General features: G+C 44.2%; 1 long non-coding RNA gene across 1 annotated transcript in view; it reads right to left on the reverse strand.

The window, feature by feature from the left end:
- The window catches only part of LOC310696098, an 86,203-nt gene that overhangs the window by 3,667 nt on the left and 54,930 nt on the right, over window positions 1-27,606 (reverse strand). Inside the window, exons 4-9 of the long non-coding RNA XR_014520422.1 lie at window positions 26,700-26,749; window positions 23,042-23,180; window positions 16,852-17,009; window positions 14,632-14,786; window positions 8,967-9,049; window positions 2,395-2,430 (exon numbers count right to left, since the gene is read on the reverse strand). This is a non-coding gene — a long non-coding RNA (uncharacterized lncRNA). The remainder of the gene's footprint in view (window positions 1-2,394; window positions 2,431-8,966; window positions 9,050-14,631; window positions 14,787-16,851; window positions 17,010-23,041; window positions 23,181-26,699; window positions 26,750-27,606) is intronic.

Here is a 27,606-nt window from a genome sequence, read left to right on the forward strand (position 1 = left end):
CATAAAGTTTGAATGTGAGATGTAGGATATGACCAGATGATGGTCTGAAGGCTCATGAAACAGTTCTATTGTTGAAGCTAAGCAAGCCTGGCCATGTACCCTGCTTGGCTGGGGGACCACCTGGGAACCAGATGGAAGCTGCTCTGAGCACTTTGGAAGAAGCGTAAGCCAATATATTCCTACCACCAGTGAATATCCTTGTGGGGCCCCTGCAAACAGCAAATCATGTTGCAGGTGCAATTCTGACTGCCAGACCACCAAGGAAATATTTATTCATCATGGGCAGTACCCAGCTAACAACTCAGCACAAGGATTTCCACTCGCACAACAACCCAGACACACCTTGTCCCTCCCCAAATCTACTCTATCAGAACAGATTTAGGGGGGTAGGATTATAATTAGGAAAGGGCTAATGAGTCTATTTTGAGTCTATGTTAATTTCACATGCATTTTCACATTTGTCTCTGTGTTTTTTAAAAAACAAAAAACAAAATCCATCCTAAAACTAATATCTAAATACTGCTTAAAATGCACTTTATCACATAATATTTTATCTAAATATAGAAAATTCTGAATGTATTTTATGCCGAGGTTTAGAAGAATAACTGAAGAATAATTATGCTTTGTTACCTATATTAGATCGCTGGGGATCACAAACAGGGAGAGTGCTGTTGCACCCAAGTCCTGGTTTTGGGCTTTCCATAGGCATCTGGTTAGACACTAGGAGAATAGGATGCTAGGAGGTCTTTGGTCAGAACCAGCAGGGATTTTCTTACATGCTAAGCTCCCTCCCCTCCAAAAGCATGTTGTGGGTTTGAATCTCCGCCCCCCTCCCCAGATGCCAGATGGCTGTCCCAGTTCATCTCCTGCAAATAGGATGGTGATATGGAGTGACTGTTTTGGTCCACACACCAAGACTGTCCACATGCAATGAAGATCAAAACTGACTTCTGTCTGTTAAAACAAACACACACACACACACACACACACACACTTGTGCTGTCCCTTCCACAAACAATATTGAAAAGGGCAACATTGAAGGTGCTCTGAAGTCTACAAGATTGTCTGGGCCTGCTCAGTTTGGGGATCTTTCTGTATCTGCAACTTGGATGGACAGTCTTGCAGCTTCTAAGGATAGGAGGAGAGGCAAAATGCAGATATTGATGTGCCTGACCTGCAGTTAAAGGATGTGAGAATAAATTTTGCTGGCTGTCTTATTTCCTCTCTGAAATTTCGTTGATGTTTTTCCTGATATTCCTTGAATTCACTTCAAACTTCCATGTTACGCAAAACCTGATAATAGTTAAGGCATGTGTGGGGAAAAGGCACACACACTTCTTTAGAAATGCAATGAGTCTTCCAGAACTCATCTGGGTCCCAGGGCCAGCTCTGCCATTAGGCAGGGTGAGGCATTTGCCTCAGGGAAGGAGTGATGTGCTTGTGGGATTGTCCTCCTTAGGTGCCAACTTAGCTTGGGCTGGCCTTGGGCGTTTTGCACCTTGACTTGGTGTGGGAAGAAGGAATCATTTCCTGCTCCACCTCAGGCAGAAATGCATATTAGGCCAGCCCTGTCAGCTCTCCTTAATACACATCACCAAAGGAGGAATCTCTGGATTTGCATTTCAATTTATTTATTCAAAGAATGTACAACCCCCCCCTTCTCCCCCTGACTTGCTCAGAGCAGCTTGAGAACAAAAAGCAAACATAAAATCACCAATAATTCAATCACCAACACACAAAATAACGCAACTGTTAAAAAAAAAACAGCAGTAAAAGCATCAAGGGTAACACTAACAGTCATCAGTAGCAGAAGTTTAAGCTTGTTTGAGAAAGCTGAGTGTCTAAGCATCTGCTCTGCATGCAGAAAGGTTCAACCTCCAATGGCATCTTCAGGTAGGACTGTGAACATCCTCCACCTGGAACCCTGGAGGGCTGCTGCCAGTCAGTGTAGAACTAGCTTGACCATTGGTCTGACTCAGTATAAGCTTTCTTTCCTGTCTTCTGGTGAAACTTTTCGATTGCCATCAGAACACAAAGATAGAGAAAGCTAACTTGATCTCTTGGGAGCAGGGAGTTCCACATAATTTCAGGTGCAATTTCAGTGGGACCTTATGGAAATCATTATTTAGTGTTGTTGTTATTCATCATCATTTGAATATCCTGCTTTTCATTGCCCAGGCCCAGACATCCTGAGCTTCAGCAAGGTTCCTGCAACTCAAGTCTGAGTTCTCAGTTCACCTTACACTGCTTTCTTTATCATGGAGGGAGCATGCAGAACATTTGACCCAGGTTTAAGATCAGGCATGTTCAGTACCCAATACCCAGATTTCAAGAGCCAGAGGTGTTCCTGCCCCTAAGGTAGATTTACCAGATATCAAAAGGTGTTTGACTTACCCATTCTGGCAACATCTGCTTTCTGAATCCATGCACCTGGGAATTTAAAACAGCAACCATGAATTCATGAGAAACAGCTAATCTTCAATAGGATTTTAGGCAAGAAAAGAGCCCATTCAAAATGCACCAGCTTTCCCAAAAAACATGACAGAAGGAAATACAATTCTGACCAGTGGACTTTGGCACAGATTGTCCTGTCCAACTAGCTTTAGCATAGCAATCATGGTGAATTTTATTGAAGGGCTGCTGACTTTGCTCTGATGCCCTGCCTATGAGCTTCGTAAGGGCACCTGGCTGGTCACTGTAGGAAATGGCCAGATATTGCACTGTTGCACTGGAGGGATATTTGGCCTGATGCAGCACAACTTATCTTATAAAGGGTCTTACCTCCATAGTGGCTGGAAAATGGCAACATACAAGTTTGAGGCAGATTATGAGGCAGGAAAGCATGAGAATGCAGAGTCATAATCCATCACTCTATATGCGGTCATGGGGCTCTTGGGGGGGGGGAGATCCCTTCCATTCTGTACTTCCAGGCTCAGGAGCAGGAGGCTCATTGATCTCCTACTGGGCAACCATGCATGGCTATTGGGTTATATTTGACTTGGAAGGTCACAAGGTGCACAAAGGTGTCCTTGCATGAATGCCTTTCGGTGTGGGTCCCAAGGAGAGCCATAGAATCATAGATTTGGAAGAGATCATGAGTACCACCTAGTCCAACCTCCTGCAAGGCAGGAATATGCAGCTCTCCCATACGGGATCGGACCTGCAGCCATGGCATTATTATTAGCACCACACTTAAACTAACTGTGCTATCCAGGCCCAAAATGGAAGTGGGGTGGGGTGGGGAGAAGGCAGTTTCAGACAGGTCCCCCATTCGTCTTGCAACCCCAACACTTCCTGCACTTTGCCAGGAAGCCCCGAGGGCTGCAGCCAGAAGAGAAATGTTGGGTCCAAGAGCACCCCATTGCATGCATGGGGCTCTAGTTACAGAGCTCTGTATCCCACCCGTTGTCCTGACATTATTCTGCTGCTGCTATCCAAAGCACACTTGCCATCAAAACAAATCAATCTCGCTTCCAAGCAAATGTATTTAGATCTGGGACATAATCGAGAAGCTGTAAGGACAAGTTCAGCTGGAGACCAGCGTGGCTGTTTGGCTTGTGTTAATTGGGAGCAGCCTAGAGGTGCACATGTTTTAAAGGGATTTAGAATATGCAGATGGGCAATACGGGCGACTCTCCCCCTTCCCTTTCCCCAGACGAAAGAGCAACATCAGTGAGTCCAGCAGGGACAGCAGAAATCAAGTTAAGAAGCCGGCACAAGACAAGGCTCATCTAGCTCTCCACTCCTTTCAGCCGCTGCTCGAGACAGCGACAGCCCCACCACAGTGTAGCTTTTGGCTTCATGTCTCTCTGCAGCAGACAGAGCCTCAGCTCAGCTTGCAAAATCTAGGTCACCTGAATGTTTGCCTGCCTGCATTTCTTAAATGATACCTCCCGTCGGCGTCTCATGCACCAGCGCTGAGTTGGGGAATGACTCAGAAATAGCCTTCATCAAGCACATAGTCTGGGGCTGGGCTGACACAGTCTGCCCAAGTGTGTGTGTGTGTGTGTGTGTGTGTGTGTGTGTGTGTCTGGTGTGGGGAGAGAGGTGGCTGTGCGCTTTTGGCAAGGTAGCTCATGCTTCTCCCTGCAGATGGAGCAGGAAGAAAGGAGCAGATCATCCATTATTGGCAATCAGGGAATTGCTCCATGGAGAATAGACTTTGAGTTTGCAATCAGAAGGAAGGGGTATTGATTTCTTTGTTGGTTGCCAGAAGCAAAGGCCAATGGGCGGCGGGGCTTAATCAGCGCTCTGTGTGCATTCTCTGATTCCACCTAAGAGCAGTAAATCTGAAGAAATTAGTAAGAAATTTCTTACTTTTAAAAACACACACACAGAGAGACACACACATGCATCTAGCCCTTATGACTACATACTCAGTGATCTAGAAATGCAGTTTGTTACAGGTGCTGAGAGTTGTAGGGAGCAGGGGTGCCAACTTGAATAAAATATTTTGGGGCCCAGGTAAGCCCCACTCCACACAACCAATCACATAACACAGTGCGCATACACCATTTGAATGTCAATGCCCATCAATTTTGTGGGGGCCCAGCTCCCTCAAATATTTTATTGCAGGGGCTGAATTACCCACAACCCCTAGGAGTTGGCTCCTATGGTTGGGAGACCACCACCCCCATTCACTTTCCAGAGCTATATTCCCAGCATGATTTAACAATCAATCCCTCTTTCCAGGGAACTCTGGTAACTGTAGTTCTGTAAGAAGAATGGGAGCCTCTGAACAATTCTCAGCACCCTGAACAAATGACACTTCCCAAGATTCTTTGGAAGCAGTCCTGGCTCTGGTATGATACAGCTTTAAATGTATAGTCCGGATCATGTTCATTAATTTCAATGTGTCTACTCTGAGTAGCATTTAGTTGAATTGATTGAGATCTTTCTTTGCATTGATGATCTACTCTGCGTCAGATTTCCATGGACTTGGATAAGGGCCTGACGAGATGAGATATGGAGGATTGTTCCCACATCTTGGATAGTTTGGTGACCAAGACCAACGTCCAGTTATTTGACTCACTCTTTTGAGAAAACGCTATCAGTGTGAGACACTCTCCTTGTTGGGCAACAGCTTCCAACATTCCCAGCCAGCATGGCCCAAGGTCATACAATGGGAGTTGCCGTCCAACAACATTTGATTCACAGCCTCTTCGATTTTCTTTTTAATGAATGATTTAGAATGTCGCCCCCGATGAATTAGACAGTGGTTAGAAAAATATTATAAAAACCACAAGCATCTTTGAACAAGCTCCCCTGCTTTTCTCAAATACAGGATAGAATGCTTTTCCTAAAACAATGTTGGTGGCAATACATATTTGCATCGAAGAACAAATTGCAGTTCTTCTACAGAAGTAAAGGAGGATTAGCTGAATTCTTGGAGGAGAAAGCTATCAGTGATTGCAGTGCTAGCCATGATGGCTGTGCTCTGCATCTACAGTTGGACGCAGTGATGATCCTGAATACAAGCTGCTGCAAACTACAGGAGGGGAGAGGACTATTGTGCTCAGGTCCTGCTTGCGGGTTTCCCACAGGCATCTGGTTGGCCACTGTGAGAACAAGATGCTGAACTCAATGGGCTATGGGAATAGAAAGCATCTAGCCCTCCTCATTATGAGCATCCTTCCCAGCCCATCTGTTTCTTAGTGTTTCTAGTCTTTCCAAAATTTCAGCTTGGGCTGGAGGCAGCAATGACCAAAATCGGCTTTTGCTCGCTCATAGGGTATTGAGAATCATATAGGGATGTGCCTTTCCTTTTTGATTTTGGTGACTCTTGTTTATGATGGTCAAGCCAGACCATCTCCACAGGACTAGACCATCTAGCCCTCCTGATGTTTCTGAACTACAACTCCCATCATGCCTGGCTATTGGCCATGATGGCTAGGGCTGATGGGAGATGTAGATGTGGTGGGCATCATTTTCCCCAGGACCCAGGATCTTGCTAGCTCTTGCTTTTGCTGAAACCTAAATTAATATTTATTTTCCACATGTTGAAGCTGCTGTGGCTCTGTGATTGGCTGCACATGCCAAAGGTCCCAGGTGGAATCCCATCATCTCCAGGTAGGGATTGGCAAAATCCCTGTTTGAAACCCAGGAGAGTCACTGCCAGTCAGAGTAGACAACACTGAGCTCAATAGACCGATGCTTTGATCTGTTGTAAGGAAACTTCCTATGTGTGCATGGAACTTGACCATCATGAGGTCTAGGAACTTTAAGACCTTTCAAAAGCACATCTAAACAATGATTTGGGAGTTGGGGGTCAGACTGAATGAAGAATTATTCAATTATAGGGTGGCAGTGCAACTTCGGTTGTTTATTTGAGTTGTAAAACACCTTGAGTACAGTAATGTAGAAAGGTGGTATGCAATTCAAAAGTGAAATGAAATCTATCCTCAGGATTTTTAAAGATGAGCTGTAATACAAACTCAGGGCAGCGCATGATCAGTGTGCTGTACATCTCACTAACTCCTGTCCATTCTCAACATAAGGCATCATAACCTTTCCCCATAGATATGAATGAAATCCAAGCGTTCAGCATGCTGAAAGCCCAGCAAGACCTCACTTCAGCTGCATGAAATTTGTTCCAGAACAGGCTGTGGTTTCACTTCCTCCCACATTCACCAAGAGTGGTGACTCAGAGATCCACAGCAAGGGCAGGGAGCAACTTTTGCTGGGACTTAAAAGGAAGAGTGGATGCAGTCCCTCACCCCCACCCCCCACCCCAAAGAACTTTCACTTTCAGAGAATATGGTTTCAATCAATTTCCGTTTCCATAAAGGTTGCTGGGATTCTCCCCCTCCCCTTTTTCTTTCTTTCTTTTTTTTTTTTTGAATCTCTGCTCATTTGACAAGCGAGCATTATATTTGCAAGCTGATCGGCAAGCCAAAACACGCTCGCGTTCATTCATAACACTGAACTCTCCTGCGTTAAACAGCCGATTAGCGTGAATGAAGTGGGTGTGTAACTTCCTTGAAATCCTCCAGAGACCTGTCAAAGCAAAGCTACCGCAGCGCAGCGCTCGCCGTGAAGCACGGAGATCAGAGGTGTAGCTGAAAAGCGTTGCTCTGCAGAAAGACAGGGGTGGAATCTGCCCGGAAGGTTTGTTAGGAAAGGGCTGGTGAGGCTTAAGAAGTGGCCATGGAGCTGTTTCACCCCATGAAGCTGAACGTGGAAAGATTCAGGACAAACAAATGAAAGTGCGACTTTGGAAAGTGCATAGATAAACTATGGAACTCACTTCTGCAGGAAGGGCTTGAAAGAGGATTGGACAAATTCATGGAAGAGAAAACTACCAATGGATTGCAAAAACTGTGTGGTTCTGAAGTAGATGGAAGGTCCCCAGGGTCTGTTCAGTTTTGGCCACTAGTGATGCAAGTTACCTTTATACCATGTTACCTTGATTTGATTCCCTGCCTTCAGCCTTAATAAGGAAGAGACTGTTCTACCAAGGAATCAGAACTGCATTCTCTATCAGCAGCTCTTATCCAGGATATCCTTTATACAGAGGGGTGCACTGAAGAATACACAATATTTTATGCACAAAGGACTTCCTGATCCCTTTGTGGCCCATATGAACTGGCTACATAGGCCTTCCAGCAGCTAATGGTCAGTGCCAGATCACGAAATACGCAGAGTAGGCTCCAGCCTATGGGCCCCATGCCTTTTAGGGGCCCCACGATAATGGATCAAAATAATATTGATTTTAGAGATTTTTAAAAAGGCTGGCACAGCTAATGGTGGGGGTCAACCAGGAGACTCTGTCAGCAAAACTGCCTTGCTCTACTCCCCATCCCACTAAAGCAACTTAGAAGCTTTGAGAACCATGGGCCACAACTATGCAGCACTATAGCGCCACCGCTGCAGCAGTCCTGCAGTGGTAGTGCAACTTGCAGCCTGGCAGGGACCAGGTGACCTGAGCAGCCAATAGGGATCCATCTACCCTTTTGACAGCTACTGACTTTCTTGGTTTTGTTTGTTGCTTGTTTGTTCCTGACTAAGCAATTGGCCATTCTGTGCGGCAAACTGGATTGCTCACAGACTGCCTGGAGCCAACTTGACTTTAAACCAGTTCAGAGCCTGTCTCTTTTTGTTTTATGGGCCTTGGCATTCAGGCAATGGGATGCCACAGTGATCTGCCCAACTCCAGCAGTCATCTGCCAGCGCCCTTTTCAGGGCACCCCAGTTGTCATTGCAGAGGTGGGTGGCCGTCAAAGAAAGGTGTTTTTGCCCCCTCCTTCTGCCAGTGGTGGTGTTCAACATCCTCCCTAGGTGAGCTTCCTTGGCACCTCCATTTTTCTTTAGGTGCCAAGAGAAGAACTTTCAGTTGGTTTTTAAGGCATCCTTAAGTATCTCTCCAAGCTTTTTAATTGGTTGTTTATAGAGTTTTTGTGGATTTGCCTGCTGCTGTTTTAGCACTTTTTCAGTCTTGTTTTTGGTCGCTTTCATCTTTTGATGTTTCATTTGTTATAGCTTTGCCGTAAACCTCCCTAGAATCCTTGATGGAAGGCTGGTACATACATTAAATAAAAATAAATAACAGTTTAGGGGCTGAGCCCTGGCTCATATGTCAACCTTGGCATGACAACACACTCCTTCCCTAGCCGTAAGAATGTAAGGAGAGCTTTGCAGGATTGGCCCAGGAGTCCCATCATTGAGTCCAACATCCTAATTCCGACAGGGACCAATCCAATGCCCCCAGGAAGGGCAAAAGGCAATAGCTCTCCCCTATTGAAAATGGTATCCAGGGCTACATTGCCTTTGAACAAGAAGGTCCCATTTAGCCAGGCATGGCCCTGCAGATCTTGCTGTCCCCCAAAATCTCCCACCATCTTTGGACATCAACGTCTGATCTTGCTGTCTCCCCCCAAAAAACTCCCACCATCCCTGGACATCAATTTTCCTGCATTTTTAGTCATCATCGGTGCTATTTTTCCAGAAAAAGAGGTGCCAGAACTCACCATGAAAACACTTCCCTCATTCTCTTAGAATGCCAATAGCACCCACATGAGAAGCGCCAGAACTGAGTTTTGTTGAGTTCCAGCTGGAAAAAAAAGAAAAAGTCCTGGTTATCATGACTAAGACCATATTCACACCATACATTTAAAGCACAACGAAACAACTTTAAACAGTCATGGCTTCCCCAAAAGAATTATGGGAGCTGCAGTTTGTTAAGGATGCTGTGACTTGTTTGGAGACACCCACACACCACATTCCCCTCCCAGTTCCCCAAGTTCTCTGTAAAGAGGCTTTGATTGTTAAACCATTCTGGGAATTTTAGCTCTGGGAGAGGAGTAGGGGTCTTATTGCCTAGCCCTCATCTTAAGGTCTTATATACACGTTTGCATGTAATTTTGCCCAACAGACAACAAAAGAAAATGTGGTCTTGCATCATAGACATACCTGCAAAGCAATTTCCCCTAATTTAATGCAGTTTCATATGTTCTTTTCACTGATCTATACATTTATATGCATCGCTGACCCATTATCGTGCATTTTTATACACATTTCATGACCGGAGAACTGCGTTGCAAAATTCAGAGGGGTGCGAAGTTTAAAAGGATGGCTGTGTTTCAGATTGCTTATTCTTTCCAAAGCTTTAAATGTGAACTGAATCAAATTTCTCCCCCATCCCTGATCCCAAAACATGGTTCCTGCTGTCTTAATTCTGAGCACCTTTATTTTTATGAGTTGGGCTCTGAATGCACACACAGACACCCAGTCTTCTGCATCCGCAGACATCCCAGGGCTTTCCTAATCACAGTCCACCACATGCAACACAGCCAGTAGTACAGTAAGGATGAGTTCCAGTAGGAACTCTGGCTAGGAGAGGAGAGGAGGCAATGAACTCCTCACTTCAGTTTCCCCCTTTTAACTGCAGGAATTCAGGCGTTGGCAGGCAGAGCTGAGACTAAGAAGTGATACACACTGTTTCCATTCTCGTTACCCTGACGGGCATGAACATTCATTTCTCTATTTGCTTCTGGCTGGCACTCACCGCTCGCTTTTGGAAGGGGATTCTGCGGTTTCATTGCTGTGAAGTGATCGTGGCCGATGACTCAAGGCACAGAAGACGCATTTGCAAAGCCAAACTCATTGGTGGAGAGACAGGCAAGGGGGTGTGTTATATGGGGGGGAGGGAGGGGAGAGAGAAAGACACACACACACAAAAACCCCTTGCCTTCTTCCCTGGCAAAATGGGCAGAGTGACGGGAGGGTGAGGAGGCGCAGGTCCCTCTTGTCTGATTCATTTCCTGAAGAAATAAATGCCATACAGAGCAAACGAGTGATTAATGCCGAATCTATGCCTGACACATACTGGAAGAACGATGCAAGTGAAATCTGGCATGCAATTAGCCACTTAGAAAAATAACCTGTTGCCAAAAAAGGTGGAGGTTATTTTTGAAGCCAATAGAGTCTCAGTCTCTCTCTCTCTCTCTCTCTTTATGAGCTGGAGGGAGGATTAAAGACAGCAGTAGATTAAGAAGCAAATCAAAGATAATTATTAAAAAGGTCCTGAGCCAGCAATTGCTAAAGGAGAGAAAATAAATCTCCCCTTGGATTCACTGGAATGCATCAGGAACCCAACACATATTCTTAAATACTGTTTTCAAAGTGTTTCGATGGTATAGGCTGGCACAGAGAATGAACACTGTGAAACCCAGGGCATTTTGGGGTCTCTAATGCCCCCTGGATAGCGATAAAAATCTAGCAAAAAGCAAATTGGAGGGAAAGTATTAAGTCCAGTAGCTTTCTGGGAGATAAGAGCAAAAGCTCCCTTTCAGCACACCTGCATACAGTACCAGACTCACTACCAGGCATCTCCAGTAAAAAGGGATCTCACAGAGTAGAGCCGGGAAAGAAATCTGTCTAGGAATTGACACAGAGTGTAATCTAGGGTCATGGAGGATCAAGGAACTAGTACTATTTCTGCAGCAGAGTCGTTGTAGAGTCCCTGTCCCTAAAGCCATCCAATCTGCAGGAGAGGAGAGCTTTTGGGCCACTGAGAAGTCCTCACCATTTGTTATGGTTGAAGCCAATCAGAGTGAACGGAGGTGAGTCAGCTACAGAGGATTGGCTCCTAGGGTCACTCTGGAGAATGCGTGCGGGAAGAACACTGATGAGTTGTTGTTCTGTATGCTCCAAAGCTAAGCTTTTGGGAACAACAGAGAACACAAGGTGCTTCAGGTTCAAGAAAGTGGAGAGTTTATTGGGGATGATGGTATATAGGGATTGTGTATGTATTTTGAGAAAATGATGAATAAAGTTAAGAAGTTAAGGAAGAGGATGCTGTGCACGTTCTGTTACGTGCAATAGAACTTAAACAAAAACAAAAATCATTCCAAAAGAAGATATTGGAGCATTCCCAATCCTTTGCCCATGGAAAATAGTAGATCTAGCTGAAAGGCAGCACGTGGAGATCTGCATTCATTGTTGCAATACACTCTTAATTATTATTATTAGCATATAATTATAAGATTATTGCATAATCTTAAAGTGCATAGCTGTGAGGGAGAATGGCTGTGCGGCAATCATGAAATGACCCTTTACATTAAAGTACAACAGACCAATGCAGCTACTGTTTAGAAAAGCAAGTGAAAGTAATTTCTTTCTGACTTCAGTGTGGCACACATAGTCCCTTCGCATTTTTATGAAACAACATAGGAAGAGAGGGAAATGATTTTAAAAGCCAAGAAAAATGAAGAGGAAATGAACAGAAAGGAAGGGAATGGGGTGAAATGGAAGAATGGTATTGTGTCAAGTAGTGTTGGGGTGGTAGAGTATACAAGGAACACTACAATAATCATGGGGCAGGGAGGATTAATTTTCTAGCATGGCACAAAGTGGCCCAAGTGGTTTTGATTTGGCTCCAGGAATGAAAGAGAGCTCTCAAGAGCGAGAGTTGATCTGATAGTGCAAAAGCAAGGATGCACAAATCTATGCATTTCAGTCTTTTTCAGTTTCTCTTGTTTTAATGTTCTTAGAACATTTTATTAATTTTGCAGTAATATAACACTGATCAATTTCAACAAAATCTATAAAGGGTTAAATTTTAAATTCAGTTCTCCACATTTCCACATCAATTCAAGATTTTTATTTTTTTCAAACGGAAAGTCCTTCTGAGCATTTCAGTGTGAATTTATCCGAATATACACATGTTTTATGTAATTTTGCCTAATATGCACATATTTGAAAAGCAATTTCCCCAAATATATAATGCATTTTTGTGTGTCATTTTCACTGATCTATGCATTTTTATGCACATTTTGCCCCTAGCCTGTTCATTTTTGCACACAGTCCTTGACTGGAGAACCACACTGCAGAATTCAGAGAGGTGTGGATTTCAATGGCTTCGTTTTGAAAAGTGTGACTTAGTTACGTTTGTCTTTCAGTGTGAATGGAATGGAATTTCTCCTCTGTGTGCAACAGCATTCAGAAGGAGTGCAAAACCAAAGGGCTGCATTAGAAATTACCGAAAGTGCCGTGCTAAAGTCAGTCACGCTTCAGCGTTATGTAGAAGTTGGTCTCCATCTCCCCGTCTCTTTGCTTACTCGGTAGAACTGGAATTTGCCCAGGAAGGTTGATCCAGCCAGACCGCTGATGTGCCTCATTCCACTGTCTGCCCCCAAACTGAGACAGGGCACCTGGTCTGTCTCAGCCTAGCAACCAGTCTCAAAGCCAGCTTTCAAGTGCATTTTCTAACTGCTCCATCTCTGGCATGGATGACAGCAACGCTATTGTTTAGCCCAGGTAAAATGACCTCTGTTTAGTTTGCCAGCTCAATGACTTTGAGAGAATGCCTGGCTTTGAGATAACTCCTTGGGGGGAAAGATATCCAGAAGGCTGTATCACTTCTTACGGTGGTATTAAGGCAAAAGTGGGTCTCGTGGCAGGGCTTTTGGTTGGCTTCCTTTCACAGTAGCCAACATCTCACTGAGGAGACAGACTTGTGTCGGGGGGGGGGGGTACCACTGTGAATGAAAGCTCCTCCATTCAAAAGTAATAACAGCAATCCCCACACATGGAAAAGGAGCATGGCATGGAGAAAAGTGGTCCAGAAGGACCACAGGAGAAGGACCATTATCTCCATGGTAGAATACCTGCTTTGGATGGAGGAGATCCCAGGTTCATTCCTTGGGATCTCCAAGTGTTTCTGGGAAAGATGATTGCCTAAAACTGTGGACAGTCACTGCCAGTCAGTGCATATGAGAATGACCTAGATCAGTGTTCCCCAAACTTGGGTCACCAGCTGTTGTTGGACTACAACTCCCATTATCCCTAGCTAGCAGGACCAGTGGTCAGGGATGATGGAAATTGTAGTCCAAAAACAGCTGGAGACCCAGGTTTGGGAAACACTGGCCTAGATGAGTCAAGTGGTACGATGCTCTAAATTTGGGAAGGGCTGTAGCTCAGTGGTACAACATGTGGCTTTGAGTGCAGAATGTCCCAAGTTCAATCCCCAGCATCTCCAGAGAAAGAGCTAGGGAAGATCACTATTTGAAAACCATGGACAGTCACCACCAGCCAATGCAGAGAGTGGTGAGCCAGATCATCCAAAAATGGGCTTCCTGTGTAGCCCTTATCAAGCTTTCTGCATGGAATGTTTTGCTATGGAAGGATGTTCACATTGGGATATCGAACAGGTCTACTCAGAAATCAGCTCCTGATTTCAGTGGGAGTTATCTTTGGGTAAGTGTCTAGAGGACCACACCCTCAGTCACCTGGAGGAGGGCTGTTCATTGTCCCCTGTCTTCCAGAGGCTTGTCTGGACTCAGCTAGGCATCAGGAGTTAAATGTTGCACTCTTCCTACAGAGACTCTGGAGGCACCCTCACTTTTGACTTGCAGGAGTCTCTTGAAGGCTTCTTTGTGCCAACAGACCTTTGCAGTGTGGTGTAGTAGTTAAGAGCGGTAGACTCGTAATCTGGTGAACCGGGTTCGCGTCTCCGCTCCTCCACATGCAGCTGCTGGGTGACCTTGGGCTAGTCACATTTGAAGTCTCTCAGCCCCACTCACCTCACAGAGTGTTTGTTGTGGGGGAGGAAAGGAAAGAAGAGTGTTAGCTGCTTTGAGACTCCTTTGGGTAGTGATAAAGCGGGATATCAAATCCAAACTCTTCTTTGCAGTCAGTTGACTTCATGATTACCTGTACTTTCACATTCAATTTATGTATTTATTTATCTAATAAGGATTATTATTATTTATTAAATTTATATACCCCCCTATACCCGCAGGTCTTGGGCAGTTTATGGGATAAAATTACAATATAAAATATACCGTACCATATAAAAATGATGTTGTTTTTTTTTTTAGCGGTGTTCGCTGCCTTGACAGCTTGCCATATGGCAGTACAGAAATACTTCTATAAATAAATAATATCAGAGTTCAAAGACACATTCCTACCAGGGAAAAAAGAAAAAGATTCAAGGACAGGATTCAAGTAGGGCTGGGGAGAGAGAGTGTGGCCAAGGGAGCAGCATGTTTGAGGGAGGTATGTGGCCTGAGGAGATTCCCAAGGGCCAGATAGAGATGTATGGAAGCCACATTTGGCCCCTGCACCTAGTGCATGGCATGCAATGAGGATTTTATGCATTGGTTATGTAGCCCCTTGGGCCTAGGCATGTACCTTTCTTTCTGTGTTCCTCTGACCCGGCAGAAACTTGCAGGACAGGAAGTTAGAGAGGTCAACTGGGATTCTCCTGATAGCCCAGGTAAGAAGCAGGGGTGGTTTTCTTTCTGGAGAACCTCTTGCCCATGTCTCTCTCTTCTCTCTTGCTTAGTCTGCTGAAACAATGAGGTGCAAAGGAATCCTGAGCGTGTGCTAGATTTACGACAGACTTCAGTAGAATCAGAACGTGAAGCTTACGGCCTGGCAGCTCCTGAAGAAAATGCTCTGCTGCAAGCAACGTTATTGGAGAAGAAACTTCAGGAACAATTCACATGGGTGGAACGCTTTGATTAAATTGTACAAATTTGGAAACAATTGGAATTACTCTGATATTAATTGGAATCTGTATGATTGGCAAAACTGTGGTAATATTGGGTAAATATTGGAAAAGTAATATTATTATTTTTAAAATCACATGGGTGAAACAGAGTAAAATAATTGTCTCATTCATAAAGAAGAGCAGGAAGTATCATCCTCATCCCAAGGGCTTATCCACACTTACATTTTGCCTTGTGCTTTCCAGACACAGGTCTGCACTTTAAAGCTATGGGTCCAAGTGCCCCAGAGTTTTCCACGCAAAAAGCCACTCTATAAGACTCAACTGCAATTCTGGTTTTCCATGGATTACAATTTTCTCCAATTCAGTGGTAAAGAGTGGGTTTTCATTGGGAAAGTTCTGGGGCAAAAAACCCACCACAGAGAGCACTCAGACATGAAGCTTTAAAGTGTGGACTATGTCTAGAAAGTGCAAAGGAAAGCTAAGCGTGGATAAATTCTAATTCAGCTTGCTTATGTCATTATTGCATAGCCAAATCTAATAGGTTATATAGTGTGGTGACATCATCACACTAGTTACAGGATCCCTGACTGGCTGGATAACATAGCCAAGAAGGATTTTTTCCCCTATTTGTTTATTTATTATTGCCAAAGCAGCTGCTGAAATGAGCAGCAAACAGGAGCAAAATGGTGCCTATTTTTGATAAGGACATTTAGGCAGCTAAAACTCCTTCTTTTATAGTGAAAATGTTTGCCCATGAAAATTCAGTTCTTCCCTTCTTGCTATGGACATTCAGCAGGAAGGCCAGTGCAGTGTCCTATTGAAAAACCACAAGACCAGAGGAGATATGAGTCTGTGGAAAACTCAGATTCAAATTCTGGCTCAGCTTCCTGGTTAGCCAACGGGCAAGCACTGTTTTTGGCACAGCTTCCTTCGCAGAGTTGTTACGAGGAGAAATGAGACTACAAGTGTATACAAAAATGTGCTATGAAAACAAATACAATAAGAAAAAAATATATTTTAAACAGTTGGCCAAGCCAAGTACTTGCTGGCACAAAAAAACTTTGCCGGATCTCAAGATCTATCCCGGAGGGATCAAGTTGGCATTGCTTTACTAGTGGTGCAAATCTGCAAACCTAACATTGAATCAAGTGGTGCGAAGGGGGGTCAGATAAATGTGGCTTAACATTCCCCACCGTAGAGACACACAAAACGTTTCTGAGTCGTTTTAAATAAACAGAAATGAGTGAAACTTTAATAACCTATCTAAAAGCCAGCGCTAAATTAGGATCAGGTTGACTGAATGGAACACCACTAGTCGATTCAGATGGAAGAACACTACCACCATTGACCCAATGGCATTTGCTATATGCATCTTAAGTGTTTCTTGAGGGTCTTCAGCTGAAGCCACATCGCTCAGACTGACCTTCTTTTGCTTACGAGAGCTTAAAGGGGACCATAAGTGGGGATATCCTTATTGGTTTAAAAATGAAAGGCAAAATCCCCCTACCAAAGGATGTCTTAGTAACCACATTCTCTCCTCAGATCTCTGTCCGCCAGCAGCTGCATTTGGGACTCTGTTTTATCTGAGGACATGGGGACTGGCTTTTCTACTCTTTCCATTCTTTCTACCAAATATTGACACGTCCATTCATTTGCATTGTGACATTTCCTCTCCTCATTATAATCTTCTTTGCAAATAATGGCGGCTAATCCACCCTATACACACATGGCCAGACATGTATTTCCATGCATTTCTGGTAATTCCTTGCCCTATAGAGCGGGTCAGCGGAAGGTCTCTTGGCACAACCTAAATCCCCCACTTCACATTGCAAAATACTACCACTCAAGTGTTCCATAGGCCACCACCACAGCCCCTTGACACAGACCCCGAATCTCACCCTGAATAAAGGACTTCCTAAGATGCAATTTAGAAACTCGCAAGGCCCGGGGAATAATCTTGAGGGTCCATGATGCACTTCACTCTTCAAGCGAAGGAGGTCTCAGTCTGGACAATGTCTGGGTGAGGGGGGCATTTGGGAGCTACAAAGAAACAGCTCTGAGATAGAAGACAAAGAAGAAGAAGAAGAAGAAGAAGAAGAAGAAGAAGAAGAAGAAGAAGAAGAAGAAGAAGAAGAAGAAAGTTACCAAATAAATAAAGCAGAATGTGCATACAATTTCTTAGGCTATTGAGCCTCCTACTCGTATGTATTTGACTGATGCTGTGAGTGTAAGGTGAGTATGTGGTCTCATATTCAAGTGCCTTTTCAGCCACGAAGCATATATGCCTATATTTACTAGCAGTAGTCTATAGTTCTTGGCTAACCACAGCCCGTTTTTGCATTATGGGAGACCACTGAAATTTTGTGGGTTGCTAGAGTTGTCTTTCACCAGAGTATAAAGGTAAAGGTAAAGGGACCCCTGACCATTAGGTCCAGTCGTGACCAACTCTGGGGTTGCGGCACTCATCTCGCTTTATTGGCCAAGGGAGCCGGTGTACAGCTTCTGGGTCATGTGTCCAGCATGACTAAGGCACTTCTGGTGAACCAGAGCAGCACATGGAAACGCCGTTTACCTTCCTGCCGGAGCGGTACCTGTTTATCTACTTGCACTTTGACGTGCTTTTGAACTGCTAGGTTGGCAGGAGCGGGGACCGAGCAACAGGAGCTCACCCCGTTGCAGGGATTCAAACAGCCAACCTTCTGATCGGCAAGCAATAGGCTCTGTGGTGTAGACCACAGCGCCACCCGCATCCTCACCAGAGTATAGGTCTCCCCTATTTCCCTCACAAAGCTACAATTCCTAGAGTTCCCGGTGAAGAGGGATTAATTGTTAAAACAGCCTGGGCACTGTAGCTCTGTGAGGGTCTCCTAACAACCGTCAGCACCCTTAGCAAACTACAGCTCCCAAAATTATTTAGAGAAGCCATGATTGTTTAAAGTGGTACCATGACGCTTTAAATGTATTGAGTGTATGTGACCTTGGTCTACTGTGACCAGGCTACCAAGGAGACTTGTCCTTTGTCATCTTTGCTATGCAGCTCTCCAAGGTCTCAGGCAAGGGACATTCCCAGCCATACCTGGATTGACCCTTGGACCTTTTGCATGCAAAGCAGTTCCTCTACTCCTGAGCTACGGCTACACAAAACTTATCTTTACTGCAGCTGTTTTGATATTTGCGCTGGGGCTCAAAATCCAGAGCATCTGAAGGGTTAAAAAGAGAGGCCCTTGTCAAAATGTGCTAGAAAAGTTGTCTTAATATTAAACATCCAGTTCAAAAAGTATCCAGAGCATTTTCAGTTCTTCCTGGAGAATTCTAAAACTGATAGGAAGAAAAAACAACAACTTTACCCTGCCAACCTTCTGAAATCTGTACTTAAACGGCAGGACGCTTCTGGATTTTGACCTCACACCGCACATTAAATAAAGATCTTTAAAGAGGCCCTTTCCCTTTTTTGTTCTATGGACGTATATCCCCCTTCATATTTACTGGATTCCAAACTTGCACTTGTGATGCTAAAGCATTTTATTTGCATATAGCATTTCGAAGCATTGTCCATATCTTGAGTATCCAAAATCTGGAACTCTGAAAATTTCTGCTCCATAAATTTATCTTTGGCTTATCATTTGAAACAGGCATGGTGATAACATATCATGTGACCAAATGAGACATTTTAGATGGAGGGTGGTAGAATGGGAGAAAACAGAGAAAGTCAATTGAATCCAAAATGGGTAACATTTTATATCCCAAGTTTCTACACAAAGGTGTGGTTGTGTATCCTTCCATTGCCACAGTAGGTGTGAGTCAGTGCCATTACACTGCCACCTAGTGGTGAGAGTGAGAAAAGGGAGGGGGAAGTATCTAAATGAAGATGGATGACTAGCTAGAATTGCCTTCAGCATTAAGACTGGGAGAAAATAACATGTCAGGGGAAAAAGGAGCATTTGTTGTCAATAACATCCTTTAAAAATATATCTGGCTAGAAGTAATGGCATAAGAATACTGAACAAGGATAGGGTTGACACAACTAGCCTCTGTGACAATACCAGTGCCTTGACCTCCAGGCATTATTAGTATTATATATTGCATTTATAGCACACCTTTTTCTCCAAAGAGCTCAAGGTGGCATACATGGTTTTCACCCTCCTCATTTAATCCCCACAACAACCCAGTGAGGTAGATTAGGTCTACCTCGCAGGTCGCACCCAGGGAGTTCCATGGCCCAGTGGGGTTTTGAATCCCGGTTTCCCAGGTCCTAGCCCAACCATCTAACCACTGCACCACAGTGGTGAGGTTGATGTCCTTACTGGGGGAAGCTTCACTTGCTGATTTTGGCACAGGCTGCAGTTAAAAGCACAAGAGCAAGACACCATTTCTTCTTTGCTCTTAACATCCTGGATATCTTGGTGTCAGTGGCAGCCTTGGGCAACACTGACACCTTATATTTAAAGCAGTGTCCTGCTGCTATAAACAGTAATGACTTCCCTCAATGAATTCTGGGAGCTGTAGCTTAAGGGGGCTGAGAGCTCTTAGGAGACCCTTATTCTCCTCACAGAGATACAATTCGCAGGGTGGTTTAGCAGGCAATTGCTCTCTACAGGCTACTCTGAGAATTGTAGCTCTGTGAGTGGAATAGGAGTCTACTAACAACTCTCAGTACCCTTAACAAACTACAGCTCCCAAAATTATTTGGGGAAGCCGTGACTTTTTTTAAAAAAGTGGCATCATAGTGCTTTACGTGTATTATGGCAATGTGGCCTTGGTTAACTGTTAGCAGCCTACCAGCAAAGGCTTTTCCTTCATGACCTCTGTCTTTGCGATGTAGTTCTCGAAGGTTTCAGGCAGGGGACATTCTCAGATGCCAGGGACCTTCTGTATGGAAAGAATATCCTCTGCTCCAGAACGACAGCTACACAAAACATAGCTTTATTACAGCTGTACTGATATTTCACCAGGTTTGCCCTTGGGCTCAGAATCCAGAGTGTCTGAAGAAAAGAGAGCGGCTTCTCAAAAGGCGCTAGAAATGTAGTCTTTGTATGAAATATTCCATTTCAGAAAGTATCCAGAGCATTTCCAGTTCTTCTTTGGGGGTTTCTGGGAGCGGTAGTCTTTTAAGGATGCTGAGAGTTGCCTAGTCCCCTCACAGAACTCCCTTTCCCAGAGTTCCCTGCAAAGAGGGATTGATTGTTAAACTACTCTGGGAATTGTCTGGTTGGACAATAAAGAGGGGCAAGCGAGTGTTTGCAGAAACTAACCTCCTGTACAAAGGTAAAATTCGCATTTGTTTCACTGCCCACTTTTGCCAGCAGAAGCACACGGCCCCCATAAGGTCAGCCAGAAGGGCAGGTAGCCCTAACCTCACCCAGATAGATTCCTTCCAACCTGACAAAGCACACACTTGCCATCTAGCCGGGGGTGGGGAAATCCTAAATGTAAAACTTATTCCCACCCAACCATTGGGCCAAAGGTCATAGGCTTCAGAAAGCTGCTCTGGGGGAAGCAACAAATGTCTGCAAATGTCACAAGGAAGCAGTGCGGGGAGAAAAAGAAAAAAAAAAGAATGATCTGGTGAGCTCTTACATTTTTGCTAATGCCCCCCTCCTTTCCTGACTTTCAACCGAGGCCGGAAATAGCAACATTTCCTGAGAAAATTTGTTCCCAAGGGAATCCCAGGTTGGTCTGAAACACAGTAGTGCTGCCATCGGAAAGCTGCCTGGGCTGTTTGACCTTGAGAACTTTTATGCTCAGTGCAAAATGTTGCACAATTTCATGTCTCGCAGCAGCAGGCAAACAAAGCAGGAGTAAAAAGAGAAGAAAAGGAGGGGAAGTGGAGGGAGGCAGGTGATCCAATTCCCGTCTCCACATGCCCGCAAAATAGTGGGGTCACTTTTGCAAATCTCAAAGTGGCGCAATTTCGACAGAAAAGATTCAGAAAAGGGCAGCTTAAAGGAGACGGAGAAACTCCCCTTGAGAAACGGTTGCAGCATTTGGAACTTGTTAGTTTAGAAAAAAGCTGAGGAAGAGGTAAGCAGGGCAAGTTGATCACAGTTTGCTTACTTCTGGTTGATTTAAGCAGCTTAGTTGGTAGAGCATGAGGCTCTTAATGTCACGGTTGCAGGTTCGAGTTCAACATTGGGCGAAAGATTTCTGCACTGCAGAGGGTTCAGCTAAGTAAGTCTCATGGTCCTGTCCAACTCTGCAATTCTATTATTCTATGAACTTTCTTTGGATAGGAGTCAGAGTCTGGAGCTTGAAAATTCATTTTGCGCCACAAATCAAATTCCATGTGGAATCTGTGCATCAGGATAGGCTGTCAGAAGACTAACACACCAGGCTATGGGAAAACGCTCATTCAGCCTAACCCCTGAGTCCTCTTGACTGTCCATTTGTCTTTGGGTCGGACCAGACTTTAGCAATTATCAACCATCCTTAGGCAAAAATGTTTCTTTCATTTTCTTTCAAGCAGGCGATCCTTTGATTAAAAGGTGAGAGTTAACGGCTCCAATTATTAACCTGAAAGGTTTACTTAGGCAGATAATGAATGGCGCAAATTTGTTAATTATTGCTATTATTTATAATTGTTTAATGAAGGGGGAGAATGATATCTTAAATGTCAAAGTTCCTCTTTTAATTGCCTCAGATGAGGCTCAGGAATCATTATGTTTCTCCAAAAGATCGTACTCAAATCTAATTTTAAATGCCCTGGGAAATCCTGAAGATATATTTAGAAAATGCACAGCATTTATGTTCATTACTGTGTGGATGGTTCAAAAGACAGAAAAGCTTATCAGGAATGTATTATAAATGAACTTTTTATTATTGTTTTCTTTACCAAAGTCATTACTGAGATTTACTTCAGTAATAGGATACATTAACAATAAGGGGCCATAGGAGTTAAAGTAAGGCAAAAGTGGAGCCAGCATGAAAGGGAGTATTTCGTCTCACACTATTGCAAGGCTATGTGTTTTGGCATACTGTTTTTAATTTTTGTTGTTCATGTTTTGTGATTTATATAGGCAACTTTGGCAGCCTTGTTGGCTAAAATGCAAGGTACAAATATATACACACATGCATACATGGGGCTGCCTTTTGAAGATGATTCAATTGATCCAAAATGAAGCAGCCAGGTTACTGGCTGAGGTTCCATCTAGATCTCATATAATCCCCTTTTTAAACAGTTGCACTGGTTGCCAGTTTATTTCTGGGCTCAATTCAATGGGGTCATATTAGTGTTTAAAGCGCTAAATGACTCAGGCCCCAAATATCTGAAAGATCGTCTCCTTCCCTACGAACCCTCCTGGGTGCTAAGATTGGGAGGAGGCCCTCTCAGTCGTTCCACCACCCTCAGAAGCTCAGGGTGGTGGTGGCCCAGGAGGAGGCATTGTGGTGGCTCCTAAACCGTGGCACTCCTAACAGAGTTGTGTCTGGAACCTTCATTATTATAGTGGTACCTCAGGTTACAGATGCTTCAGGTTACAGACTCCACTAACCCAGAAATAGTACCTCAAGGTTAAGAACTTTGCTTCAGGATAAGAACAGAAATTGTGTGGCGGCAGCATGGCGGCAGTGGGAGGCCCCATTAGCTAAAGTGGTGCTTCAGGTTAAGAACAGTTTCAGGTTAAGAACAGACCTCCAGAAAGAATTAAGTTCTTAACCCAAGGTACGACTGTACAGCTTCTGGAGAATCCTGAAGGTGCAACTCTTGCCTGCAACTTCTGAGACTTGAGGTGTATATTTTTATAATCCACCTTATTTCTGTGATTGTAAGTTGTTTAAAACTCTTTTGAATATTGAATAATAAGAATAATACCAAAAAACCCAACCCTCAAAGCAGTTTGCAAAAAAAGATAAAACAATAAAATTATCAATAAGCAGATTTAACAACAATAACTTTAAACTTTCAAAAAGTTAAAATAACAAATAAACTAAAAACAGATTAAAACTTGCATCAGCGTTCTAAATATATGGGTATAATTATGGCAATGCATGTATGTCCAAGGAAAATGTATAGAATGAAAGAGAGAGGGAGAGAGAGTGCATGCCCACCACACATGAACTCAGAATGCTTTGAACACATCCATCATTTCTCACCAGTGGGCATGGCACTTGTTCGGAGCTGTGATTCCTCCATCCACATTTGAGCTCAGTGATAGAATAGCCTTTGGTAAGCTGCAATCTCCACCTCGGTTCCAACTCTAACTGGAAAATAGGAATGATGCTGATCTTCAGGCTGGTGGGAAAACCACAGGATGAGGAGAACCTCTGAACAGATGCCGCACGTTTAAAAAGTGACACGAAAGTTGCCCAGCGTAGTGGAAGAGAAGTTGACTGCAGCGTTACCTGATCAGTAACTAGTAACACAGGAAACTGCCTTATTCCAGGGCAGACGATAGTCAGACTGCTACCATACCTTTAAAGAGCATGGCTTCCCTCAAAGGATCCTGGGAGCTGTAGTTTGTTAAGGGTGCTGGGAATTGTCGCTTTGTTAGGGATAACCTACAGTCCCCAGGCTTCTTTAGATGGCTAGCTTGTATGGCCAGCTTTCCCAGTGCTCTCTACCCTGGCAGCACCTCTTCAGCAAAGGCAAGAGAAGCAGTGGTTCAGGGATTGCAGGGGGGCTGAGAAGACCCGTTGCAATTTCTGCAGCAGAGTCCCAGCGGGTTCCCTGTCTCCAGCATCCTAGAGCCATGCAATCAACACAAAAGGAGAGCTTTTTAGCCACTGCAAAGCCTTCTAAACCTTGGTTTTGACAAAGGAGGTGGCTCAGCCACTGAGGGTTGGCAAAACAACCCTTTGCAAAAGTGTATGTGTTAGGCAAAATTGAACAGAAACAGGGCTTTATTGGGGGAATATTTGCATGAAAATGCTGGTAAATTTTCAGGAAGACACCAGCATGGTGTAGTGGTTGGATTCCAAACCAGGACCTGGCAGACCAGGGTTCAAATCCCTACTCAGCCATGAAGCAAACTGGGTCTCCTTTGGGCCAGTCACTGCCACTTAGCCTAATTTACACCACAGGATTGTTGTGGGGGTTAGATGAAGAGGGTGAAAACCACATATGCCACCTTGATCTCCTTGGAGAAAAGGGTGGGATATAAATGCAATAAAATACTTTTTTTAAAAAATCATACAAATGCGGAGATTTATGATTGGAAAAATGAAAAACGGAGAGAAACCAAAACTGACAGATTTACACATCTCTGCTGCTGAGGCATCTGTGGGATTTTTAGAAGGTAGAGCGTGGATTTCAGGGTTGTGAACTGAGAACACTAGATAACATTTCTGGCTGGGGTGGGAAGACGGGCCCCTTGCCATCAGACAGATCTTCAGTAAATGAGTCCGACAATCTGAATTGCAGGTCTGTCCAACTTGGGACCTAGGAAGCTGAATACATTTCGCCAGCGCGACCTGTTTGGCTTCCCACTGGGAGCTAAATAAGCCTTCTTGGGTTCCCCAGACCATCAAGAGACTCAGATGGTCAAGGCTTTGGCAAACCAAAATGCATGGTCAGTTGGCTTCCTTTGGCTTTTCTCAGAGGAATCAACCTGCTACTGTTTTGATATGAAACATGCATCTTACACGCTCCCCCCCCCAATAAAGGAAGCTCAAGAACAGCCGCATTAATCTTTACGCCAGGAAAAGTCAAATAGGCTCCTGAGGACAATCAGCAAATGGGTGTAGTTGATATTTTCTATACGCTATATATGTTCTCCTCACACCACCACCTTTCCTAGGAATTGCTTTAACAACACATGAGCCTGGCTTTTCTCATTCCTTATTTTAAGTCCATGTCCCTCTCCTGTTCTCAGAATCAGGACTTGCTGAACCTAAGTGGAGAATTTTTGTTGGCACAGGTACAATGTCCAGAATGCTTGCAGGGCTGGCCAATTAAAACAAGCCAAAAACTGCTGAGCAAAGTGCTTTTGGGCCAAGATCTGCTTACATTCCCTTGCTGGAAAGAAGCGGGAGGCCTCTCTCACACACATACACACATACACACATAGAACAGAGAGAGGACTTTTCTTGTTTTTAAGGAGGAATACATCTTGTGGATTGGCCAACGCCCCTCCTACAGATAGAGATGACACTCAATTCAGTTCACATTCAAAGGTGAACTCAGAGAATCTGTATTTTCCAGAACAATATGTGAACCGAAACTTGACTGTAGTGGTTGGGAGTTTCTCGTGCGTAATCCTGCCCCGTTTGAGCATTAGATTGCCTGGTTAAACCCTCCGGACTGCACAGCCCATCTTAGCGTGGCTGCCCTTAGTCACTCGTAGAATCTGTCTGTGGGCGTTTCTTAAAGCGCTGCCAACATAAGAGCTGTTTGACGCCCAAGCGTCTCCGCCTCTCACTGTGTGGGAGTCTCCTGCGCAGGGTGGGCGTGGGCAGCGGGGTGCTTGGGCTCTCCTGACTAACTTCCAACGAAGAGTCCTGGAGCCCCTGCACCTCCCTGTCCCGTTGCTCTCCTGGATCCCTGGTGTTACACTTATTCCCTTCCCCTTCTTCCCAGCTGAGTCTCCCTCTAGCGCTGGGACCTTCTCCTGCAGAATCAGAGACCCTCTCCTTCTCCCGTGCCTCTGATGTCAGTTCCCTGACAATGACCATCTTTTGACATTCACCTTTCTCCAGATTTTGTAATGCTGTTCTCTAAGCCCAGTGTGGTGTGCACAAAGGCATATACTAGGGTAAAGTGTGCATAAAAATGCATATATTATTGAATGAAGCATGCCAAAATCTTGTAATAGCTTTGCCAAAATGTGTATATTGGGATAAATTCACACTAAAAAGCTGGTGATTTTTTATGAGGACTTAAAAAGGAAAAACTCACATGCGGAAAACAGAATCCAAGGTTGGAAAAACGAGACAATGAAAGGAACTGAAATTGGCAGATTTATCCGTCCCAAGAGCCCTTCCTCCGAAAGCTGAGTTGACAAATTGCATGATAAAATGACCAGATACCCAAGTTTCAAATGATGCTTATATCTCATCATGTAGTGTCAGTGTTGAGGAAATGATGGTTTTCACCTGAAAATCCATGTATACCCTCTATGGGGCTGGGACACTGGGGGTGAGAGGAGGTGTTTCAGACAGTTACTAGACCTGAGTTCAAATCCCAGTTCAGCCATGGAGTGGCCTGTGATGAACTGCAATCTTCACCACTCCTGGTGGTGTAGCTTTACTGGAAATATCAGTAAACTAAATTAATGTGCTCCTGAGGAAGGCTTCCATTAAAACACACTGAGCATTTTGCCATTTCGTTAAAGTTATACATATGTTTCTCAGTGCTACATTATTTATTTTGGCTTTCTCATACTGATACAATGCAGAACATAGTGAGGGTTCTTGAAAAGTGATACAAGCAATGCCAATATCCAGCAGCTTATAAAAATGAACACTGGAGTATTGTTAACATAAGGAATTATATGTAACTTTGGTTGTTTATGCCGGCATGGTGCATTTTTTCTGTAAGAAATCTATGTGCATTTTCATATGCAGTCTTATGTGTTCCTTATACTGAGGCCACTCTATGACACCACTTTCAACAGTCATGGATTTTCCCGAAGAATTCTGGGAGCTGGAGTTTGTTAAGGGTTCTGAGAGTTGTTATGAGCACATATTCCCCTCCCAGAACTGCAACCCACAGAATTCCTTGTGAAGGGAAATGGAATGTTAAGCTACTCTGCAAATCCAATGTCATAGTACTAGTGTTATAAATGCTTCAAACTACCCCCGGCCAACCCAGTACCTGGATGTGAAAGGGTAGAAATGGGATCAGTCCATCTGCCAAGGGGAGATCTGTGGTAAAGAAATGTAATCAGAAATCATCAGTCATTATTGATAGGTTCTCTCTTCTTTGCATCTACAGGAGGATTTTGACAATAGCAGCACCTCAAAAAGAATGCAAGCTAGTAACTAGCGGATCTGACTCTTGAGAGACTGTGTCACTTCTCCATGTTTTTACCCATAATTCTGCCCACATTATTCTGTGATTTTTATTTTATTTTTAAGAAAACATCCCAAAATAAGTATTTAAATATATGCTTTCTCTCTCTCAAAATATGTGTGTATATTTCTTCTTCAAAATACTCATTTAAATGTGCGGTTTGATACATTTAAGCTGCTGTCTTGCAATGTTCAGAGGAGTGAAAAAATCCAATGGACACCTTTGGCACTAAGACAGCGGGAGTTTCTTTTCCTATCAAGGCTTTGCTTTCTGTCACTTCTGGGGGCACATGCGAGTGGCAGCAGGGGCCACATGAGAAACTGGGTTTGGTGAGAGGCAAGGAACAGAAAGTACCAGAGGCAAAAAGTGGCTGGAGCCATGGAAGTGATTCTTTTATACAGTCACCAAAATGCCAAAGGTTTCGCAGACATCCACGATCGAGAGCATCATCTTGGTTCCAGAACTCACCCCAGCCAGGCAATAGCACTTGGGGGGGAGGTGCAGAGCAGGGCAAATGAGGGGTGCATCTTGGGGAGAGGGTGTGTGACCTGGGGCGTGGCCTGGGAAGAGCCATGATGGCCAGATAGAGAGGTCTGGGGGGGCACATCTGGCTTCCAGGACACTGGTTTCCCATCCCTGGTCTAAAAGACGTGATTCATGCTCTATCATAGAGGCATTTGCAAAGATGGAATCCCTTAAGCAGCGCTGG

The sequence above is a fragment of the Podarcis liolepis genome (assembly GCF_965112155.1).
Source record: "Podarcis liolepis genome assembly, chromosome: 16".
Taxonomy (NCBI): domain Eukaryota; kingdom Metazoa; phylum Chordata; class Lepidosauria; order Squamata; family Lacertidae; genus Podarcis; species Podarcis liolepis.